Source organism: Chiloscyllium punctatum, chromosome 12 (genome assembly GCF_047496795.1).
Source record: "Chiloscyllium punctatum isolate Juve2018m chromosome 12, sChiPun1.3, whole genome shotgun sequence".
NCBI classification, from domain to species: domain Eukaryota; kingdom Metazoa; phylum Chordata; class Chondrichthyes; order Orectolobiformes; family Hemiscylliidae; genus Chiloscyllium; species Chiloscyllium punctatum.
In genome coordinates, this window is record NC_092750.1 from 42,863,145 (window position 1) to 42,885,360 (window position 22,216).

The 22,216-nt window shown below is 39.7% G+C and overlaps 1 protein-coding gene across 4 annotated transcripts in view; it reads right to left on the minus strand.

The window, feature by feature from the left end:
• Window positions 1–22,216, minus strand: part of prickle2b (prickle homolog 2b) — a 286,023-nt gene that overhangs the window by 180,166 nt on the left and 83,641 nt on the right. Inside the window, exon 4 of one of the 4 annotated variants that reach the window (XM_072582476.1) lies at window positions 3,755–3,838. The exons of the other annotated variants lie outside the window; for them this stretch is intronic. The gene's annotated coding sequence lies outside the window, so the exon portion shown is untranslated. The remainder of the gene's footprint in view (window positions 1–3,754; window positions 3,839–22,216) is intronic. 4 annotated transcript variants of the gene reach the window in all.

A 22,216-nucleotide genomic window follows, 5' to 3' on the forward strand; every position in this document is an offset into this window, starting at 1 on the left:
GCTGCTCTGTGAAGCTCTCACTCCTAATTTCTTTGACAACTCTGTAACAGTTACAATTAGGCATACGTGATTCAGTGTCATGATCTTGGCACAGCAGAACTTGTGACGGCAGAAACAATAGTTAGTGAAGCTTTCACTTATCAGGAACAACGTTATCATGCACAATGATGAAGGCATTCAAGATGGCAGCAGACTGCAATGCCTTGTAAAACATTGTAATCTTTTATCTTTATTCGGTGCAAAGATAACCAAACACAATCATGAACTAAGAGCAGCGCGAGCAGGAACCGAAAGAGAAGTACATTGAATCATCTAAACAACACCATAAATAGGTTTCTTACAATGTAATGCCAGTGAAATTTTGTTCAGACACAAACAGAAAAAAAGTGTTGTAAAATTCTATTTTATATTTCAGGACATATATTTCCAAAATCTTGCCTGTCAAAAGCTGGAAAGACAGATCACCATAAAGAATTCTCCACAGAACAATTATTTTATGAAGGGCTACATCTGTCATAAGTAATCATGTATGCATCTAGATTATTGGCCTTATAGCAGTTTGGTCTGAAGACTGGCAAAGAGCCATCAACTATGCGAGCTCAACAGTGTATATATTACATGACCTGCCTGCATGCATCAGGCTGTTGCTAGGCTGCATAATGATAGGAACATTTTTTGTGACCTAATTTCAGAGGTGTATACACTCTGTTAGAGGTTCTGCCATATTTATTTGGGGGGGGTGGGGGGGTGGAGAAGAGGTGCGATGGGTGCAGAAAGATGGAAGAGAGTGGTGTTAAACCGTAAGATTCACTGAGATTCATGTAGTTGAAAAACATTTACAAATAATTTTAATCATACACAACTCCATGGCAATTTTACATATTTTTCACCAAGCTTTGACTGATGAACCCAAATCAAAGCCATTTTATAAATTTAAATCTCTGATTAGGTTTAAGTAACTGATAATATACTCCAGGAAATGTGTTGGTTTTCATGGGCAATAGCATATTTACATTTATTTTAGTGACGAGAACCATGATTATTGGCACATAATTAAAACAAGTATAGAATAAATGAAATATTACCCGCTGTTTTTGTCAGAAAATGAGGTTTGGAGAATGAGAGTGGCCAGTTAATATATTGGAAGCCTAAAACAGGTGTAGACACACTACTTATGCAAATCAATCTCTAATGCTGAAGGCAGAATCTTAATTGAAACTGTTTCAAAACTGGGCAGAACTTTGCCAGCTCTTCACAATCTCTGCATGCTCACCAGCTACCCTTAAAGGGATTGAAGACTACACAAAAAAGACATCCTTTTACAGTTTCACTTCTGTTGAGTCAGCTTTGTTATAAAAATAAAGTGGGAGGCATGGTGGCTCACCGGCTAGCATTACTGCTTCACAGCACTAGGGACTTGGGTTCAATTCCAGCCTTGGGTGACTGTCTGTGTGGAGTTTGCATGTTTTCTGTGTCTGTGTGGGTTTCGTCACATGTTCCAAAGATGTTTATGCTAAATTGTCCATAGTATACACGGGTTAGCAGGATTGGTAGATTAGCCATGTTAGATTAGCAAAGTTACAGGGATAGGGTGGGGGTCTAGGTTGGGTGGGATGCTCTGCAGAAGGTCGATGCAGACTTGGTGGGTCGAACAGCTTCTTTCTGCTCAGTAGGGAATCTAGGATTGTATGAGTTTAATTTCCTATTCAATCTGTTCAAAGATGTTATTACACATCTTTGGAGCAGATAGGTCTTGAACCTGGGCTTTCTGCCTCACAGGTAGGGACACTATCACTGCAACAAGTTAAGACATGAATGTAAGATTTTTTAAATCAACCCACTCAGATATATTGTGACAGATGTCCAAAGTGGGTGGTACTTGATCTAGGCTTCCTGGTCTAGAGATAGGGACATGATCACTGCACCATAAGAGCTCCCCATAGGTTTCATTATATATTTATAATTCACCTGTTTAGATATATTTTTACAGGCAGTACTTGAACCCATACCTCCTACTCACAAAACCCTAAAGCCTAGGGTCTGGTATTCACAGGCAGTCTCCCATCCAAGTACTAGCCAGGCCTGAGTCTACTTAGCTTCCAAGATTATATGAGACTGGGGGAGTTCAGACCAGCATGGCTGTCGGCCAGCCATGAGTTTTTTTTTATATTCAGAAATGCTCTTACACACAATTGAACATTTTTATTTGCTCCATTAGCAAATTACCCACACTATTTTTTCATTTATTAGCCACCAGCAGAAATTGAACCCATGCTGTTAGTGTCATTGTATACAGCCCTGTTCAGAGATGTCATTACACACCTCTGGAACAGAGGCAATTCGAATGCTGGCCTCCTGGCTCCGAAATAGGGACATTACCCACTGCACCACAAGAGCCCTATACACCTGCTTCATAGTGCAACTTATTCCTCTTTATCCTGCTTGTTCATGAGCTGAAATGAAGGACTTTAGTCTGTTCATTATAAAGAAACATTTTGCAGACACCTAGTGGCAGAAAATGCAAAGTTACTGCAATTAGTTCTTGATGTTCCACATTATCCTGGCAGAGCTATTTTCCTAGAAGCCACATTTTACATTGTTGGTTGTAAAATGTTCATTTATATTCATATCTTTATTGTACTAGCTAGATTGTGGCATTTAATATAACACCAAGATCTACTTCTTAATATATGATCTGACTTCCAGATTATATCTTCCCTCTATTTTTTTCCCCATCTAACATGAAACATAATCTCGCTGAGCCAACTCACTCTCAAGCAGTCTGCATTTATTCAATAATTTCATTTATGTTGGAATTTATTATCGTGGAAGTGACTATCACCATCACATCTCTTTTCTGTACTATACATCCACATTTGGCTATTTCCAATTAGTCCAGTTTCCAAAATATCATAGCCTTGTTCATGATTTTGATTGCCATTTCCATTGGTTCAATTCTGAATTGCCTCAGCCCTCTTACAAGGCTGGAATCTGTATTGCTGTAAAGTTATTCTCAACAACAGCATCAGTGGACTGCTTTTAAACAAATGAAAATAAATTAACATTAATCATAATTTTGTTAAAACACTGATACAGATAGTGACACTTCAAGCTTTATGCATAACAAAAGAGGCAACAACAGCATCATAAAGGCATTGCTATGGTTACAACTAGTCTTTTTTTTGTTTCCACAGCAACAGTGTTGTGTGGTGTAGTTCTTTGATGAAGGTATGGGCCTATTACATAAACTGCAATCTTTTACTGTAATGACTTACCGCATTACCATTTAAAAACAAACTTGAAAGCCTTACTCACCAGGGCAACCTGAATCGCTTAAATACCAAAATTTCCATGACTACATTGAATACCTATAGCAATATAGCAATACCTATGCTATATTATAGTAACGCTTTTTAGATACGGCAGCCAACTTAGTCCCCAAATTTTAAAAAATGGAAGAACTGCTGATGCTGGAAAGCAAAAATAAAAACAGAAATTGCTGTAAATACACAATCTCTGGAGAAAAATCAGAGTTAATGTTTCTAGTGAAATTTTGAAGATTTCAGATATTAGCTAAGATTAAAAGCCATCAACAGAATCATTAACAAATCCATGACAATTCCCAATAGGTTAAGAATTCTGATCAAACAAACTTTAAACATCCAAATAGGATATAAAGTGACTACCATCAGTCAGATATTGCACACATTTTCCCACACTCTATAAATGTGGCATTCTGTTTCAATGAACCTACCAGTTAGGAAACTGACATGCTGGTTTGGGCTGCAGTCTGGAAAATTCTTCCAGCTCTCTGATGCAACCAGGAGGTTCTAGGATTCTGCAATTGCAAAAAAACCCATCTCAATTTGAATCAACTAATCATTTACTTGACAATCTCCTCCCCCTCAGGAGCATATGAAGCTACTGAATTTAAGTAACTAATACATTCAATATTGCCTCAGAGTTTAACAGCTTTCTCTTTCATATAGGAGGGCAAGTTTTGCAGGAACACTGGGGAAATGAGCCTATTAGGCATACAGCCAGCTGACCTGTTTGTTGATTAAATTATGTCTGTAAATACAATTGTATGTATTTTTCTTAACATCATGTCCAGTTCATATAGTTTTATTTCTATTCATTAATGGAGAGCTGAAAATTTCTGTGAAATTAACTTGAATGTGTGAAACTTATACCATTGCACCACTTAAAAATATTGTTCCTTACTGTGGAAATATATGACAGAAACCATAATCTGAGATCAAGTCTTAGGCTTTTTGAAAATTCCTTTCAACAGACATTTTATAGGAAAGATACCTTGAATTTGCCACATTCTCTCCAGTGTGTTTTTAAAAGGAGGCCTAACATCAAATTGCACCAACCTAATTTTATTTACAATTTACATGAAGAATACATATCTCTTTAGCATGTTACATACAATCTACCATTTCTTTTACGAAATGCATTTCCACTGAATATTAACACAAACTACGATACCAGGCAAGTTTACATACCTATAAATTTGCAGAACAAACCTTATTTGAAAAATCTGAAACAGTTTCCTTAATGCATAATTTCCTCCATACAGCAACACATTCCTACAATATTGTATTATCATACGATTTTGAATGTTATTTGTCGGGCACACTGATAATAATTGTCAAAGTGATGTATTATATGGAAAGCAACAATTTGAAAATACAAGATTGCAAATTATAGATGAGAGGAGGCTTTAAAACATTTCAAATATATTAAAATGATAATAATATACTATATACTGTCAGAAAAATATGTTTGTGAACTACATTGCTTATGTATTATGTTACGGACATGGAATAAACATCAGAAGATGATGGGTTTCGACTGTCTGACCATTTACTGAAGGCTATGGAAAGCATCTATTCTGAAAGTAGTAGCAAGGCAAAATCGTCTTTCCTTGCCATTGAACAAAAAATTGCTTACTGTGGGTTTCAAATATCAAAACTCTGGAGGGAGCCATTTTCTGGGAACTATGCATAACCAGTTGTAAACTTGTTCTTTATTAGAAAATACATGAACATAGCACACAGATGAAACCTTTCTTTATATTGGCAAACACACTTTAACACGTAAAATATAATACTGCAGTGTTAGGTTCCAAATGTTTGTACCAGGAAAAATTACTGAAAAGTAAGGCAAGAAAATTAGTACGTCCAAACTACAGTCCTCTAATACCCATCTATTTAAATTAATAGTTCACAAGTTTCACCTACACACAACTGGTATAAACCCTTCTGCAGGTTAACTCGTACCAGGTACATAGAACATAACAGAGCAGTACAGGCCCTTCGGCCCTCGATGTTGCACCGCCCTGTCATACTAATCTGAAGCACATCCCACCTACACTATTCCATGTACGTCCATATGCCTGTCCAATGACGACTTAAATGCACTTAAACTTGGCAAATCTACTACCGTTGCAGGCAAAGCATTCCATATCCTTACTACTCTCTGAGTAAATAAACTACCTCTGACATCTGTCTTATACCTATCTCCCCTCACTTTAAAGTTGTGTCCCCTCGTGTTTGCCATCCTCATACTTGGAAAAAGGCTCTCCCTGTCCACACGATCTAACCCTCTGATTATCTTGTATGTCTTTATTAAGTCACCTCTCAACCTTCTTCTCTCTAACGAGAACAGCCTCAAGGCCCTCAGCCTTTCCTCGTAAGACATTCCTTCCATACCAGGCAACATCCTAGTAAATCTCCTCTGCACCCTTTCCAAAGCTTCCACATCCTTCTTATAATGCGGTGACCAGAACTGTACACAATGTGGCCGTACCAGAGCTTTGTACAGCTGCAGCATAACTTCCTGGTTCCAGAACTCAATCCCTCTATTAATAAAGGCCAAAACACTGTATGCCTTCTTAACAACCCAGTCAATCTGGGTGGCAACTTTCAGGGATCTGTGTACATGGACACCGAGATCTATCTGCTCATCTGCACTCCCAAGAATCTTACCATTAGCCCAGTACTTTGCATTCCGATTACTCTGCCAAAGTGTATCATCTCACGCTTGTCCATTTGCCACCTCTCAGCCCAGCTCTGCATCCTATTTATGTCTCTCTGCAACCTACTACATCCTTCGTCACTATCCACAACTCCACCGACCTTAGTGTCATCTGCAAATTTACTAACCCACCCTTCTAAGCTCTCATCCAGGTCATTTATAAAAATGACGAACAGCAGTGTACCCAACACCGACCCTTGCGGTACGCCGCTAGTAACTGGACACCAAGATGAACATGTTCCATCAACTACAACCCTCTGTTTTCTTTCAGCAAGCCAAGAGAATAAACATATTCCGTTAAATGTTGGCACTGAAATATATCACAAAGGTGCATACAGGATTGCAAGAGACAGTTTGGAGTTATAAGTAGTACAAAATGAGAAGACATCATCAAAAACTAAAAGAAAATTCAGTCATGATTGAAATATATGTGGAAGCTCATAAAGTGTGATTAATGAAGCTGATGGTCTGCATTTGTAAATAGTTATGTACAGTTACAACTTAATGGGTATAATCAAAATCATAATCAAAAGAAGAAAGGTTTGGACATTTAATATTGCTGGCACAAGGTGGGAAAGGGAATAAACATGAGTAATAGTTTTGTTTAAGAAAAACATTGGACAAGACGGTGGTTAGTACTGCTGCCTCACAGCACCTGGGACAACGGTTCGATTCCAGCCTTAGACTAACTGACTGTGGAATTTGCACATTCTCCCAGTGTCTTTTTCTCTGGGTGCTCCAATTTCCTCCCAGTCCAAAGATGTGCAGGTTAATTATCCATACCATACCGGGACATGCAGGCCAGGTGGATTAGCTATGGGAAATGCAGGGTTACAGGAATGCTTTTCAGAGGGTCAATATGGACTTGATGGGCTGAATAGCCTGCTTCCACACATCGGAATTGTATGAAAAATATTACTGCTAGAAAGAACAAATGGCTTTCAGCGATCAAAGAGTCTAATTGGCTGGATTAAGAACTAATAAACAATCATCTACCCTAGTTGGTATATTTTATAGGTCACAAAATAGATGGGGGTGTGTGTAGACAGTGAATTAGGAGGTAGCAAACCTTATCTAACTATAAAAGAAAGAAAGTGAGAAATCAAACATCATTAGCTTATAAGTACTAATATGAATTAACATCAAAGTAAGTAATCAGAATATAATTATTCAACACTGATAAACTATTATTATTATTATTTGAAAACTTGGGTTCTAAATTGGACAGAAATGTACATAACTTTAAGTTTGACTTACGCTTCTATACTGTGAGTGTTAAGAGGGAAGACATTGTCTAGTTTCATTTTAGATCTGCTATGAAAGTGGGATCAGGGTATATGAAGTTTGTTGATAAATGTACTTTTTTAGTCTTGGAGTAGAGCTGGTGGTGATCTCTTCAGTGTATTGGAAAACAGAAGAGAAATGAAAACCACTGCTGCTTTGCACTGGGAATACAGTATTATAGAAAGATAGAACCAACCAGAAATGCGAGAAGTGTGAACAGAGCAGAAAAATGCTGTTAATTTAGCACTCTCCAAAAGGTCAGGGCTGGGGAAAGGTTCGAAGGGGTTTAGAAGACAACTTCAGAAGCAGAAAATTGCTGGAAGCTGAGGGAATGGAAAACCCCTGCACAATGTTCTTGCTAATTATTCCTCCTGCCATGAAGACCTGTGAGATACCTCAGTAGCCTCTGGAACCAGAATTTATGCGTCAGTGCACTGATCAACCATGTAGCTTAGAGGGAGTGTAACTTGTGTGCTTGCTCTGAAAGTCTTGACGAAGAAAGCTCCAGAAAACAATTCCAACTGAATGAGGAACTTTAAAGTGGAGATAGGACAACCATTCACGGAGGTCAAGTATCTTTAGTACCTTTAAGGCTGTGTGTGGATGAAAGAATTGAATTTTTACTTTTGATGTTTGTAATTAGACAGCTAATTCTTGCAGTGTAATAAAGTTAGTATTCTTCTCCTTTGGTGTGTAATAAACTTTGATTTCCTTTTGCTAAAAGTACTTTGGCAGCCTCTTGTAAATAATGTTTAACTGAATACTCTGGTGAACAAATAGTAAAAGCAGTTTTTAAGGTCTATCAAGTCAGCTTTCACTTTTGGATCCTACTTGTCTCAATGTGCTGGGATGAAATGGAAATAGTGTTTTGATTAATCTAATAGATGTTACTGAGATGTAGATAAAAAGATAGAGAAAGAGGAACTGCTGGATCCTAGCAACTTATTTGAACTTTCAAAACACATTCAAAATAAGATGTCACCCAAGAATGTAGCTCCTCGGTGTCAGGTAGCGTGTAAGAGTGGATAGAGAATTTGCTAACATAGATGGCTCAGAAAAGAGAGTGGAGGCGAAATATTAAGTTGCGAAGGCAGTAAATAAACTATTCAAGGATCAGTGCTTAAACATGAGCTATTCACAACCTTTATAAGAGACTTAGATGAAGGAGTCTGGTATAACAAATCAAGTTTGCTGATGACGCAATATTAAGTTGAAAGATAGGCCGCAAGGAGAACATAAAGAAGTTGCAAAGGGATCATGAACAGTTTGGTGACTGGACAAGAAATGGCTGATTTAGTATAATTTGCAAAGAGTGAAGATTTTCCATATTATAGGTATAATGAGTGAGTAGAATATTTTTAAAAGATTCAACATTGTAAATGTTGATATGCAGAATTATCTTGTGATCTTTATTTACAAATCACAGAACATCAAATGCAGATAAAGCAAACAACAGGGAAAGCAAATTCAATATTAGACTTTATGGCTTAAACAGCAAAAGAGGCAGGCTGTAATTATACAAGGCTTTGGAGAGCCCTTATCTAAAATTCTGCGCACAGTTTTAGCATTCTTAGGTACAGAAGGATAAATTTTCCTTAGACAGGGTGAAACAGAAGTACACAAGATTGATTCTTAGGATGAGATGGTTTATCTAAGAAGAGGGGTCAAATAGAATGGAACTACATTTTCGTGATTTTCTGAAGTGGAAACATTTGATCCACTGAAATGTTTAAAATTTAGAGAGAGGCAGAAGCTGAGAGGCTGTATTCCCTTGGCTGCAAGGTCTAAAATTCAAGGTTAAGATCTCAGGATAAGGGTTGGTCATTAATAAATGATGCCAAATTTTCTTCACTCAGATGGTTGTAAGTCCTTGGAATTCTCTATCAAGAGCACTATTGATACTCAGTTGATGAACATTGTTCAGACTGACAGATTTTGAGACTTTAGGGGAATCAAGGGGGCGAGGAAACTGGTGGGAAAGTAGAGTGCCTGTAAAGTTTCATATATGATGTCAGTGAATGGCAGCACAGCATCCACGGACTGTACAAACTATGATTCCCAGGAACATATTGCAAAGAAATCACTGAAAAGTGCATAAATTATAGAGAATATGAAAGGTTGAAAGGTGACAAAAGTGGAGGCACCCTAACAGTAAATATGCTGCAGGAGACAGCAGACAGGAAGAAATAAATGGGCCTTGTAAGAAATAATCATAGGTGAGTCTGATCTACACGTAAATTGTAATAATTGGATTGGAAAAGGTGGACAAAAAAATGAGTTCCTAGAGTATCTCTGGGACAATTTTTTAGAGCAGTATGTAATAGAATCAGCCAGAAATCAGACTACCCTAGTCCAGTCCATGTGTAATAAGACAGTATTAATCAATAACCTCACGGTAAAGCTGAGTTGACATTCCTTATAACATGAAAAAAAATTGAAAGGGAGAAGTACAGTTATTTTAACAATATAACCTTAAATAAATGTAGCTATTATAAGTATGAAGGCAGAGTTGGTTGGGAGAAACTAGGTTAAAAGATAGGTCAGAAGAGTTGCAGTGACAGACCTTCAAGGAGCTATTTAATAAATCTCAACAAAAATTTAACCCAGTAATGAAGAAGGATGTGAATCCATAGCTAAATAAGGAAGTTAAGGATAGTATTAAACAAAAAATACTGCACAAATCAGCAAACATTAGAGGTGGGTTAGAGATTTGAGCAATCTATCACAACTCGCAAAGAATGACTCATGCCATTATCTGACCAATGAGGTAGTACCCTAGAAACCATCCCATTATTCCTGGAGTAAATATGAATGTGAAAATTCAAAGAAACAGTCATGAATCCCACCCTCCTCCCACCCTACCTCATGCAAAAATGCTATCCCATATTCCCAATTCCTCCGCCTCTGATGTATTTGCTCCCAGGAGGACCAGTTCCACCACAGAACACACCAGATGGCCTCCTTCTTTCAAGACCATAATTTCCCCTCCTACGTGGTTGAAGATGCCCTCCAACACATTTCATCCACATCCTGCACCTCCGCCCTCAAAGCCCACCTCCCCAAAAACCACACCAAGGACAGAACCCCCCGGTCCTCACCTTTCACCCCACCAACTTTCACATAAACCACATAATCCGCCGACATTTTCACTACCTACAAACGGACCCCACCACCAGGGATGTATTTCCCTCCCCACCCCTATCCGCTTTCCACAAAGACCATTCCCTCTGTGACAACCTGATCAGGTCCATGACCCCCCAACAATCCACCCTCCTCTCCTGGCACCTTCCCCTGCCACCGCAGGAAGTGCAAAACCTGCACCCACTCCTCCCCACTCACCTCCATCCAAGGCCCCAAAGGAGCATTCCACCCTCGAGGCTTCAAGCCGCATTTGTTATGAAGGGTTCCTGCCCGAAACGTCGATTTTCCTGTTTCTCGGATGCTGCCTGACCTGCTGTGCAATTCCAGTGCCATTCTAATTTTGACTCTAATCTCCAGCATCTGCAGTCCTCACTTTTGCCTACCAATAATGCTCTAACAAGGATCACAAGCAACAGCTCAGGCAAGGAAGATGAAAAATTTTTTCAAGAAATCAAGGCCTTAACCATGCACTCACACAGCCAAGCAAATAAATTTCAGGAATCTTTATATGATAAAGCACATGTGTCGATCATGAGTTTTACCCAGAGGATTAGCTGGAGTACATCCTTCGTAGTCCTTTGTGGTAGTGTTTTGAACAATGCCATTCCATCAGTACTATCCTAAACTTTCAGCCCAAAATGAGACACTGGTGGTTTCACAAATTTGCCATCTGATCATTCCCTCAGGTCTTCTATGCATTTTAGTGTACAAGGTGCAGCAAACTATATGGTGACCTGCTAAATCTTGATCATTTAAGGTCATGATCTCTAACTGAGCCACTTGTTCTATTCCCAGACTGGAGTAGAAATAATCTCTTTTGCCCTCCTCCTTTCTAACTAGGTCATGGGAATGCCTTGATTGATTTCCTCAGTTCAAGGGGATGGGTTTGCATGTCTTGATGCCCGCCCATTACTCTCAAAACATTGAGGTCCAGAACTCATTTGATCCAACTCAAAGGTCAGGATGATCTCTGTAAGGGTCATTTTACACATCAAATCCCCGACACTATCATTCCTGATGATGGATTACAATTTGCCAAAGTGTTCTGCCAATCTTTTATTGTTACATATAGATTTGACCACATTATAAGCTCAGAGAGGTTTTCTTAAGATAACAGCGAGCAGAGTGTGGTAACCATAAAAAAATCTGAGAACTAATTATTTTCATTTAATTCTGCTCAACTATTGCTGTACACCATTACAGATGAGTTCTGCCCCATGCCAGCTTTTTAAAATTCACTTGTGGGATGTTGGAATCGCTGGCTGGCCAGCATTTTTTGTCTGTCCTTAATTGCCTTTGAAAAGGTGGTGGCAAGCTGTCTTCTTGAACCACTGCAGTCTACATGCTGTAGGTTGACGCACAATGCCCTTAGGGATGGAATTTCAGGTTTTTGACCCAACGGTAGTAAAGGAACAGCAATATATTTCCACACCAGGATGATGCGTGGCTTGGAGGAGAACTTGCAGGTGGTGGTCTTGGCTTCCCATGTCTTCTAATTAGAAATGGCCATGTGTTTGGAAGGTGCTGTCTAAGGATCTTTGGTGAATTTCTGCAGTGTACCTTGTAGATAGTACACACTGCTGCTACTGAGCAATGGCTTGAAGAAAAGCAAACTAACAGGGATGAGAAAATTAGCAGAGGATATTAGCAAGCATAAGAAATCAACATAAATTAAGATTTCAAGAGGATATAAACAGACTGGTGGGATGTATGTGTAGATAGCAGATGAGATTAACACAGAAAAAAAGGTGTAAGACCTTTAGGGCAGAAGGGAAGACAAAACATGTCAAATGATACAATTTTAAAGGGGATGTATTTGAGTAAAAATCATTAAAGATGGTGACTAACAGGTGGATGAGGGTAAAGCGGTTGATGTGGTGTATATGGATTTCAGTAAAACATTTGATAAGGTTCCCCATGTTGGCTATTGCACAAAATACGGAGGCATGAGATGGAGGGTGATTTAGCAGTTTGGATCAGAAATTAGCTAGCTGAAAGAAGGTTGTGGTTGACGGGAAATATTCAACCTGGAGTTCAGTAACTAGTACCCAAGAATCTGTTTTGGGTCCACTGTTGCTGTCATTTTTATAAATTACCTGGATGAATGTATAGAAGGATGGCTTAGTAAATTTGTGGTTGACACTAAAGTTGGCAGAGTTGTGGATAGTGACAAAGGATGATGTAGGTTACAGAGAGACATAGATAAGCTGCAGAGCTGGGCTGAGAGGTGGCAAATGGAGTTTAATGCAGAAAAGTGTGAGGTGATTCACTTTGGAAGAAGTAACAGGAATGCAGAGTAATGGGCAAATGGTAAGATTCTTGGTAGTGTAGATGAGCAGAGAGATCTTGGTGTCCAGGTACAAAGATCCTTGAAAGTTGCTACCCAAGTTGATAGGGTTGTTAAGGCGGCATATGGTGTGTTAGCTTTTATTGGCAGAGAGATTGAATTTCAGAACCATGATGTCATGCTGCAGCTGTACAAAGCTCTGGTGCGGCCACACTTGGAATATTGGGTACAATTCTGGTTACTGCATTATAGGAAGGATGTGGAAGCTTTGGGAAGGGTTCAGAGGAGATTTACAATGATGTTGCCTAGTATGGATAGAAGATCTTATGAGGAAAGGCTGAGGGACTTGAGGCTGTTTTCGTTAGAAGAAAAAAGGTTGAGAGGTGACTTAATTGAGACATACAAGATAATCAGAGGGTTAGATACACTGGACAGTGAGAGCCATTTTCCTCAGATGGCAATGGCTACCATGAGGTGACATAGCTTTAAATTGAGGGGTGATAGATATAGGACAGATGGCAGGGGTAGTTTTTTTGTTTACTCAGAGTAGTAGGGCGTGGAATGCACTACGTGCAACAATAGTAGACTAGCCAACTTTTAGGACATTTAAATGGTCATTGGATAAGCATATGGATGAGAATGGAATAGTATAGGTTGGATGGGCTTCAGATTGGTTTCACAGATCGGCACAACATCGGAGGCCAAAGGGCCTGTAATGTTTGAATTTTGCTGTAATGTTCTATGGCAGGGTGGGTTAACAAGGTGTTTAACAATGTAATTAGTCAAGCATTTGGGACCTTGGGTTCTTTTTTTAAACAGTCCCATAGAGAACAAATTCCAGGAATACTAAATCTTCATTAAATAAGGATGTTACCAGGGTTGGAGGATTTGAGCTATAGGGAGAGGCTGAACAGGCTGGGGCTGTTTTCCCGGGAGCGTCGGAGGCTGAGGGGTGACCTTTATAGAGGTTTACAAAGTTATGAGGGGCATGGATAGGGTAAATAGACAAAGTCTTTTCCCTGGGATTGGGGAGTCCAGAACTAGAGGGCATAGGTTTAGGGTGAGAGGGGAAAGATATAAAAGAAACCGAAGGGGCAACTTTTCACGCAGAGGGTGGTACGTGTATGGAATGAGCTGCCAGAGGAAGTGGTGGAGGCCAACTGCAACATTTAAGAGGCATTTGGATGGGTATATGAACAGGAAGGGTTTAGAGGGATATGAGCCAATTGCTGGCAAGTGGGTCTAGATTGGGTTGGAATATCTGGTCGGCATGGACGGTTGGACTGTTTCCATGCTGTACATCTCTATGACTCTATAACAGTTGTTCCTAAGTGAGTATTTTATTAATTCTGGTCACCACACTAGGAAGTACACGAACACTTTAAAGAAATTTATTTGAATATTTCTTAGTGTACTATTAATGTAATTATGAATAGACTAGAGCAACTAGAGTTGTTCTCCTTAAAGCAGAGAAGGCTAAGAAGAGAGTTGCTAGGAATGTTTAAAATCACAATGAGATTCAGAGATGGTAACGCTGTGCAAATGTTATTGGACTAGTAGTCAGAGACCCAAACTAATGCTCTGAAGACATAGGTTCAAATTCCAATGTGGCAACTGATAGACCAGCTTTGTATCCCGTACTTTATTAATTGAATTTAAATTCCCAGTAATGGTGGCCATGAAATTATAGTCAATTGTTGTAAAAACCCATCTGGTTCACTAATGTCCTTGAGAGAAAGTAAACTGCCACCCTTATCTGGTCTGGCCTAAATGTGGCTTTTAACAGTTTTAAGGTTGATTCTTAACAACCCTCTGAAAGAGCCGAGCAAGCCACTAACCTTAAGGATAATTAGTGGTGGACAACAATTAATGGCCTTGCCAGTGATACACAGAGCCCATAAAAGGGAAAGAAAATGAATTTTAATGTTTGAAAGATTGATTTGGTAGGGTGAGGGGAATCAGTGTTTGATTGAGAGATTGGATATTAGGAAGGGAGTACCCTAAAAGAGCTGATCCAATGCTTAGTTGGCTCTCATTCCAAAACTCCCAACAAGAGAAACTACTTTCTTCACATCACTAGAAAACAATGGATGAATAAAGACATTGAGGTTCTAGTCAAAACTAAGAAGGAATCACATATTAGATATAGACAACTGGATTCAAATGAATCTTTTGAACAGTATAAAGAGTCTAGGGGCATTCTTAAGAGGGAGATCAGGAAGGCAGAAATGAGATAGCCTTGGCAAATAAGCTTAAGAATAATCCAAAAAGATTCTACAAGTGAATTATGAATAAGAGAACAACTACAGAGTGAGTAGGGCCCACTAAGGATCAAAGAATTGAAAACAGTTCACATCACAGAAGAGGAAATGTTGGAGGTCTTAGAAAATATAAAGTTGGATAAATCTCCTGGACCTGAACTAGCGTATCCTTGAACATTGCGCAAAGTTAGGGAGGAAATTTTCAAGGTCCCCTGGCAGAAATATTTGCATCATCTATAACTATGGAAGACGTGCCGGATGATTGGAGAGTGGCTAATATTGTGCCTTTGATTAAGAAGCCTGCGAACTACAGACCTGAGAGTCTTGAGGTCGGTGGTGGGCAAGTTATTGGAGGTGATGCTGAAAGATAGGATTTTATGCATTTGGTCAGGCAAGGAATGATTAGGGATAGTCAGCATGGTTTTGTGCAAACGAAATCATGTCTCACAAACTTGAGTTTTTTTGAGAAAGTAACCAAGACTGATGAGGGCAGAGTAGTAAACATTGGACTTTAGAAAAGCCTTTGACAAGGTTCCGCATTGTAAATTAATTAGTTAAGTTAGATTCAGGGTAAGCTTGCCAATTAGATACAAAATATGTAGACAGAGGGATAGTGGAGGGTTGTTTCTTGGAATGGATAGCTATAGGAGACTCCTGCACGGCCTGCTTACCTGTCCTACCTTTCCTGGAGTTAACCCTTCTACCTTACTGTATGTGAGGCTTTTCTTCTGCTGTAAATTCATTATTGCATCTAACTGCTGCTCCAACTGATCCAAGTGATATAACAGGATTTGCAACTGAAGATACTTCCTGCAGACATAATAATCAGTATCATGGAAACTGTCCCTAAACTCCCACATCTGACAAGAAGAGTAAATCACTCAACTATTGGCCATCTTTGCTCCTTCACAATCTACAGAACCAGTAATAACGCTGTCTTATTGCTGTTAAAAAAAAATCACTGCTTCAGGCTAACTTAATATTTACGGTTTATATTTTTAAAATTTAATCAAGAGATAGATATCAATAAAACATTAAATCAAGAAAGAACCCACTGTACTCACTTTTGTAGAATTATAGCAAGGCCCATGACCAGCAGTGTTCCACAGGAATTGGTGGTTGATGCACTTCTGTTTGTCATTTGTATAAAATGATTTAGATGAGAATACAGAAGGCATGGCGAGTAAGTTTGGGAATGACACCAAAATTGGTAGTATAGTGGACAATGAAGGAAGTTATCTAAGATTACAAAGTAATCTCAATCAATTGGGCCAATGGGCTGAGGAATGGCAGATGGAGTTTAATTTGGATAAATGCGAAGTGTTGCATTTCGGTAAAAGAAACAAGGGCAGGATGCACATAATTAAAAGTAGTGCCTTGAGTAGTATTGTTGAACAGGAGACCTAGGGTTCAGGCGCATAATTTTTTGAAGTTTGCTTCACAGGTAAGGCAGGGTGGTTAAAAAGGCATTTAACACGCTTTCATTGTTCAGACCTTTGAGTACAGTAGTTGGAACGTCATGTTGAGGTTGAAAAGGACATTGGTGAGGCCTCTTCAGGAAGGTGACAGGAAAAATATTTTAAAAAGACATGATGGGCAATTTTTTTCCACAGTGAGTGGTTTGGCTGTGGAATGAACTTCCAGAGGAAAAGGATTCTAGGTAATCCAAGATGGAGGACAGGAAAAAGTTGTGGCTGTAAGAACTGTTCCTTTTTTGAGGTATTTTAGGTATTGGGAGGAGATTTCCTCAAATTCCAGGTGCAGCAATTACTGTTTTATATGCTGTTGCATTGTTTTGGAACTTTGTGGGGACAAAAGATCAAAACAATGGCACTTCAAAAAGGAGGAAAACAGACAAAGGCAATAACCATATGGTCAGAGAAAGAAATCTATATTGCTGTCTGACACAGCAGTGAATCTGCGCAGTTACTGCCTTTGCTGTTTGAGTTCTCAAGTATTTCTGGACTTTGGAGTGTCTCCAGGAAAAATTAACAAACCGCGAAATTCACAGCTGACCTTGGAGGAACCTGACGGGAGTCCTAACAGCACAGGAATAGATAAGTGCATAGATTTTAAGCATAGCCTTGCTATAATTCTACAAAAGTGAGTACAGTGGGTTCTTTCTTGATTTAATGTTTTATTGAGATCTATCTCTTGATTAAATTTTAAAAATATAAACCGTAAATATTAAGTTAGCCTGAAGCAGTTTTTTTTTACAGCAATAAGACAGTGTAATTATTGGTTCTGTAGATTGTGAAGGAGCAAAGATGGCCAATAGTTGAGTGATTTACTCTTCTTTTCAGATGTGAGAGTTTCGGGACAGTTTCCATGATACTGATTATTATGTCTGCAGGAAGTATCTTCAGTTGCAAATCCTGTTATATCACATGGATCAGTTGGAGCAGCAGTTAGATGCAATAATGAATTTACAGCAGATGGGGAGTGTGATAGATGGAATTATAGGAAAGAAGAAAAGCCTCACATACAGTAAGGTAGAAGGGTTAACTCCAGGAAAGGTAGGACAGGTAAGCAGGTCATGCAGGAGTCTCCTGTAGCTATCCCCATCTCAAACAAGTATGCTGTTTTGGAAAATGTACAGGGTGATGGACTCTCAGGAGAATGTAGCATGAACAGCCAAGTTTCTGGTATCGAGACAGGCTCTAATGTAATGAGGGGTATGTCAGGTTCCAAGCAAATGATTGTGATAGAGGACTCTCTAGTCAGGGACACAGATACATGTTTCTGCAGCCAGCAGTGAAAAAGCAGAACGGTGTGTTGCCTCCCTGGTGCCAGGATCAAGGATATCTTGGAGACAGTGCAGAATGTTCTCAAAGGGAAGTGGGACCAGCAGGAGGTCGTTGTACACATTGGAACTAACGACATAGGAAGAGAAAAAGGTTGAGATGCCGAAGGGAGAATTTAGAAAGTTAGGCAGGAATTTAAAAAGGAGGTACTCGAGGGTGGCAATATCTGGATTATTCCTGGTGCTATGTGCTAATGAGGATAGGAATAGGAGGATAGAGCAGATGAATGCGTGACTGAGGAGCTGGTGCAGGGGAGAAGTGTTCACATTTTTGGATCATTGGAATCTCTTTTGGGATAGAAGTGACCTGTATAAGGAGGATAGATTGCACGTGAATTGCAAGGGGACTAATATACTGGTAGGGAGATGTGCCAGAACTGCTCGGGAGGATTTAAACTAGTAAGGTGGGTGGAGGGACCCAGGGAAATAGTAAAGAAAGAGATCAATTTGAGACTGGTACAGTTGGAAACAAAAGAGAGTCAAACAGTCAGGGCAGGCAGGAACAAAGCAGAGAACGAGGTAGGACTGATAAATTAACTATATTTATCTCAATGCAAGATGCCTCACAGGGAAGGCAGATGAACTCAGGGCATGGTTAGGAACATGGGACTGGGATATCATAGCAATTACAGAGACGTGGCTCAGGGACGGACAGGACTGTCAGCTTAATATTCCAGGATACCGATGCTATGGAAAGGATAAAAAGGGGGCAAAGAGAGGAGGGCAGGAGTGTTTCTGCCTGCCCTGACTGTTTGACTCTCTTTTGTTTCCAACTTAATAGGGAAATCAGGAGGGCAAAAAGGAGACATGAGATAACTTTGACAAATAGGGTGAAGGAGAATCCAAAGGGATTTCATAACTATATTAAGGACAAAAGGGTATTGAGGGAGTGATTAGGGCCTCTCAAAGATCAGTAAGGTAGCCTATGTGTGGAACTGCAGGAGATGGGGGAGATACTATCCAAGTATTTTGCATGTGTATTTACTGTGGAGAAGGACATGCAAGATACAGAATGTGGGAAAATAGATGGTGACATCTTGAAAAACATTAATATTACAGAGGACGTGGTGCCGGATGTCTTAAAATGCATAAAGGTGGATAAATCTCCAGGGCCTGATCAGATATGCCCTAGAACTTTGTGGGAAGCTAGGGAAGTGATGGCTGGGACCCTTGCTGAGATATTTGTATCATTGATAGTCACAGCTGAGGTACCGGAAGACTGGAGGTTAGCTAATGTGGTGTCACTATATAAGAAAGGTGGTAAGGAAAAGTCAGGGAACTACAGACCAGTGAGCCTGACATGGGTGGTAGGCAAGTTGTTGGAGGGAATCTTGAGGGACAGGATTTACATGTATTTGGAAAGGCAAGGACTGATTAGGGATAGTCAACATGACTTTATGCATGGGAAATCTCACATACTTGATTGAATTTTTTGAAGTAGTAACGAAGAGGATTGATGAGGGCAGAGTGGTGGATGTGATCTATATGGACTTCAGCAAGACATTTGACAAGGTTCCTCATGGGTGACTGGTGAGCAAGGTTAGATCTCATAGGATACAGGGAGAACTAGCCATTTGGACACAGAACTGGCTTGAAGGTAGAAAACAAAGGGTGGTGGTGGAGGGTTGCTTTTCAGACTGTAGTATGCCACAAGGATCAGTGCTGTGTCCACTGATTTTCGTCATTCATATAAATGATTTGAATGTGAACAGAATAGTAAGTAAGTTTGCAAATGACACCAAAATTGGAGGCATAGTGGACAGCGAAGAAGGTTACCTCAAAGTACAACAGGATCTTGATCAGATGGGCTGAGGAGTGGCAGATGGAGTTTAACATAGATAAATGTGAGGTGATCCAGTTTATAGACTTAATGGTAATGTCCTGGGGGCTGTTGCTGAACAAAGTGACCTTGGAGTGCAGGTTCATAGCTCCTTGAAAGTGGAGTCGCAGGTAGATAAGATAGTGAAGAAGGTGTTTGGTAAGCTTTCCATTATTGGACAGAGCACTGAGTATCATAGTTGTAAGGTCATGTTGTGGCTGTACAGGACATTGGTTATGCCACCTTTGGAATATTATGTGCAATTCTGGTCTCTCTCCTATTGGAAGGATGTTGTAAAACTTGAAAGGGTTCAGAAAAGATTTACAAGAATATTGTCAGGGTTGGAGGATTTGAGCTACAGGGAGAGGCTGAATATGCTGGGGCTGTTTTCCCTGAAGCATCACAGGCTGGGGGCTGACCTTATGGAGGTTTATAAAATCATGAGGGTCATGGATAGAGTAATTAGACAAGGTGCTTTCGCTGGAGTGGGGGAGCCCAGAACTAGAGGACATAAGTTTAGGGTGAGAGGGAAATGGTTTAAAAGGGACCTAAGGGGCAATTTTTTCATGCAGAGGGTGGTGCGAGTATGGAATGAGCTGCCAGAGGAAGTGGTGGAAGTTGATACAATTACAACATTTAAAAGGCATCTGGATGGGTCTTTGAATAGGAAGGGTTTAGAGGGATATGGGCCAAGTGCTGGCAAATCTTAGGATATCTGGTCAGCACGAAGAAGGGTCTGTTTCCGTGCTGTACATCTCTATGACTATGTGATGTATACTGATAGTTATAATGTTCAAAAGACATTTGGATAAGTACAGGACTAAGAAATGTTGGAGGGATATGGACCAGGTGCAGGCAGGTGGGACTAGTTTAGTTTGGGATTATGGTCGGCATGGACTGGTTGGACGACAGGGTCTGTTTCTGTGGTGTACGACTATGATTTTGTCTTCGGTTCTAAACAATTCTGGGACTATGGGGTGTCTGTGGCACTGCAGGGTCCTATGATTCACCAGCAATTTTCATGAAGCAGGACACCTGTCCCCTGGTGTCTTGGTTTCAGGAGGCCTGCCATGGCTTTGCCACTGTCTGATTGGTGAATGTCTTGGCAAGCCATCCCTGAAAGCATTGCAGTTCTGGTTCTCCAGCCAATTGATGAGCTCCATAAAGCCTCAACACAATTATGTTGATTGAATGGTTACTCTTTAGAAATATACTGCTCAATGGGATTCAAGACAGATTTGACAGTACTTTTCAAAAGCTAATTAGATAAAAGTTTGAATGAGAGATACAAGGAAAAAGCAGGGAAGTCAGACTAAATGGATTGTTCTTTGAAAAAGCTGGTGAAGACTTATGGAACATAGAACATTCAAAGTTTGGGAGAAGATTTGTAGCGCGGGTGCTCGTTGTTGTGGTTCTGTTCGCTGAGCTGGGAATTTGTGTTGCAGACATTTTGTCCCCTGTCTAGGTGACATCCTCAGTGCTTGGGAGCCTCCTGTGAAGCGCTTCTGTGATGTTTCCTCTGGCATTTATAGTGATTTGTATCTGCCGCTTCCGGTTGTCAGTTCCAGCTGTCCGCTGCAATGGTCGGTACATTGGGTCCAGGTCGATGTGCTTATTGATTGAATCTGTGGATGAGTGCCATGCCTCTAGGAATTCCCTGGCTGTTCTCATAGAACATAGAACATTACAGTGCAGTACAGGCCCCTTGGCCCTCAATGTTGCGCCACCCTGTGAAACCAATCTGAAGACCATCGACCTACACTATTCTATCCTCATCCATATGCCTATCCAATGAGCATCTAAATGCCCGTAAAGTTAATGGACTTAATGGACTGAATGAATAGTGTAGCAAATCAAGAAACTAATGGTATTTCTCCCTGCTTTATCATTCTATGATTTTTCCTAGTAATCAAATGTTATCCAAATTGAACATTTTATAAAGGTAGAATAGTAACAATTTCAGACCAGAGGATATATTTTGATGTTCTAGTCCTGCAATCCTAGTATTTTTCTGAGAACTCTGAAATGCATTCCCTGACAAGAATCTATCTAATTCCTTCTTGAAACTTTTCAATGCTTCTTGTTCCACAACTGTGTGTACATTCTGTTGCACAAACTTGGCAACTTTTAGAAAAATAATTTCCTGCTACGTTTTCTACATTGGATCGTAATCATCTAAATCTTTCATAATTTTAAATGTGTGCACTTGTATGCATGTGCATAAGCACAACAAAAAGATAAAAAGTAAGAAGCAGAAAGAGGGTGTCAGAAAGGTAAAAAACATTGCAGGAATAGAAACTAACAACTCTATGACCAAAGTTTACAACTACTTTCCAACTGCCACTTTTTCTAAAGTGCAATAGAATCAAATGAGTTTTAAAAAGCAGTCCATGAAAATCAAAACAAATCTATTCTCTCATCAGATGCTCATTTGATTTGTATTCACCAAGTAACAAAAGGCATACATACACAAAATAAGATGATTGAGAAAGGTCTCCCATTTCCCCCCTCTTTTGAATGTATGGAAAACCCATCTGGTAATTCGACAGCTAAATATATACACCCTTGACATTATG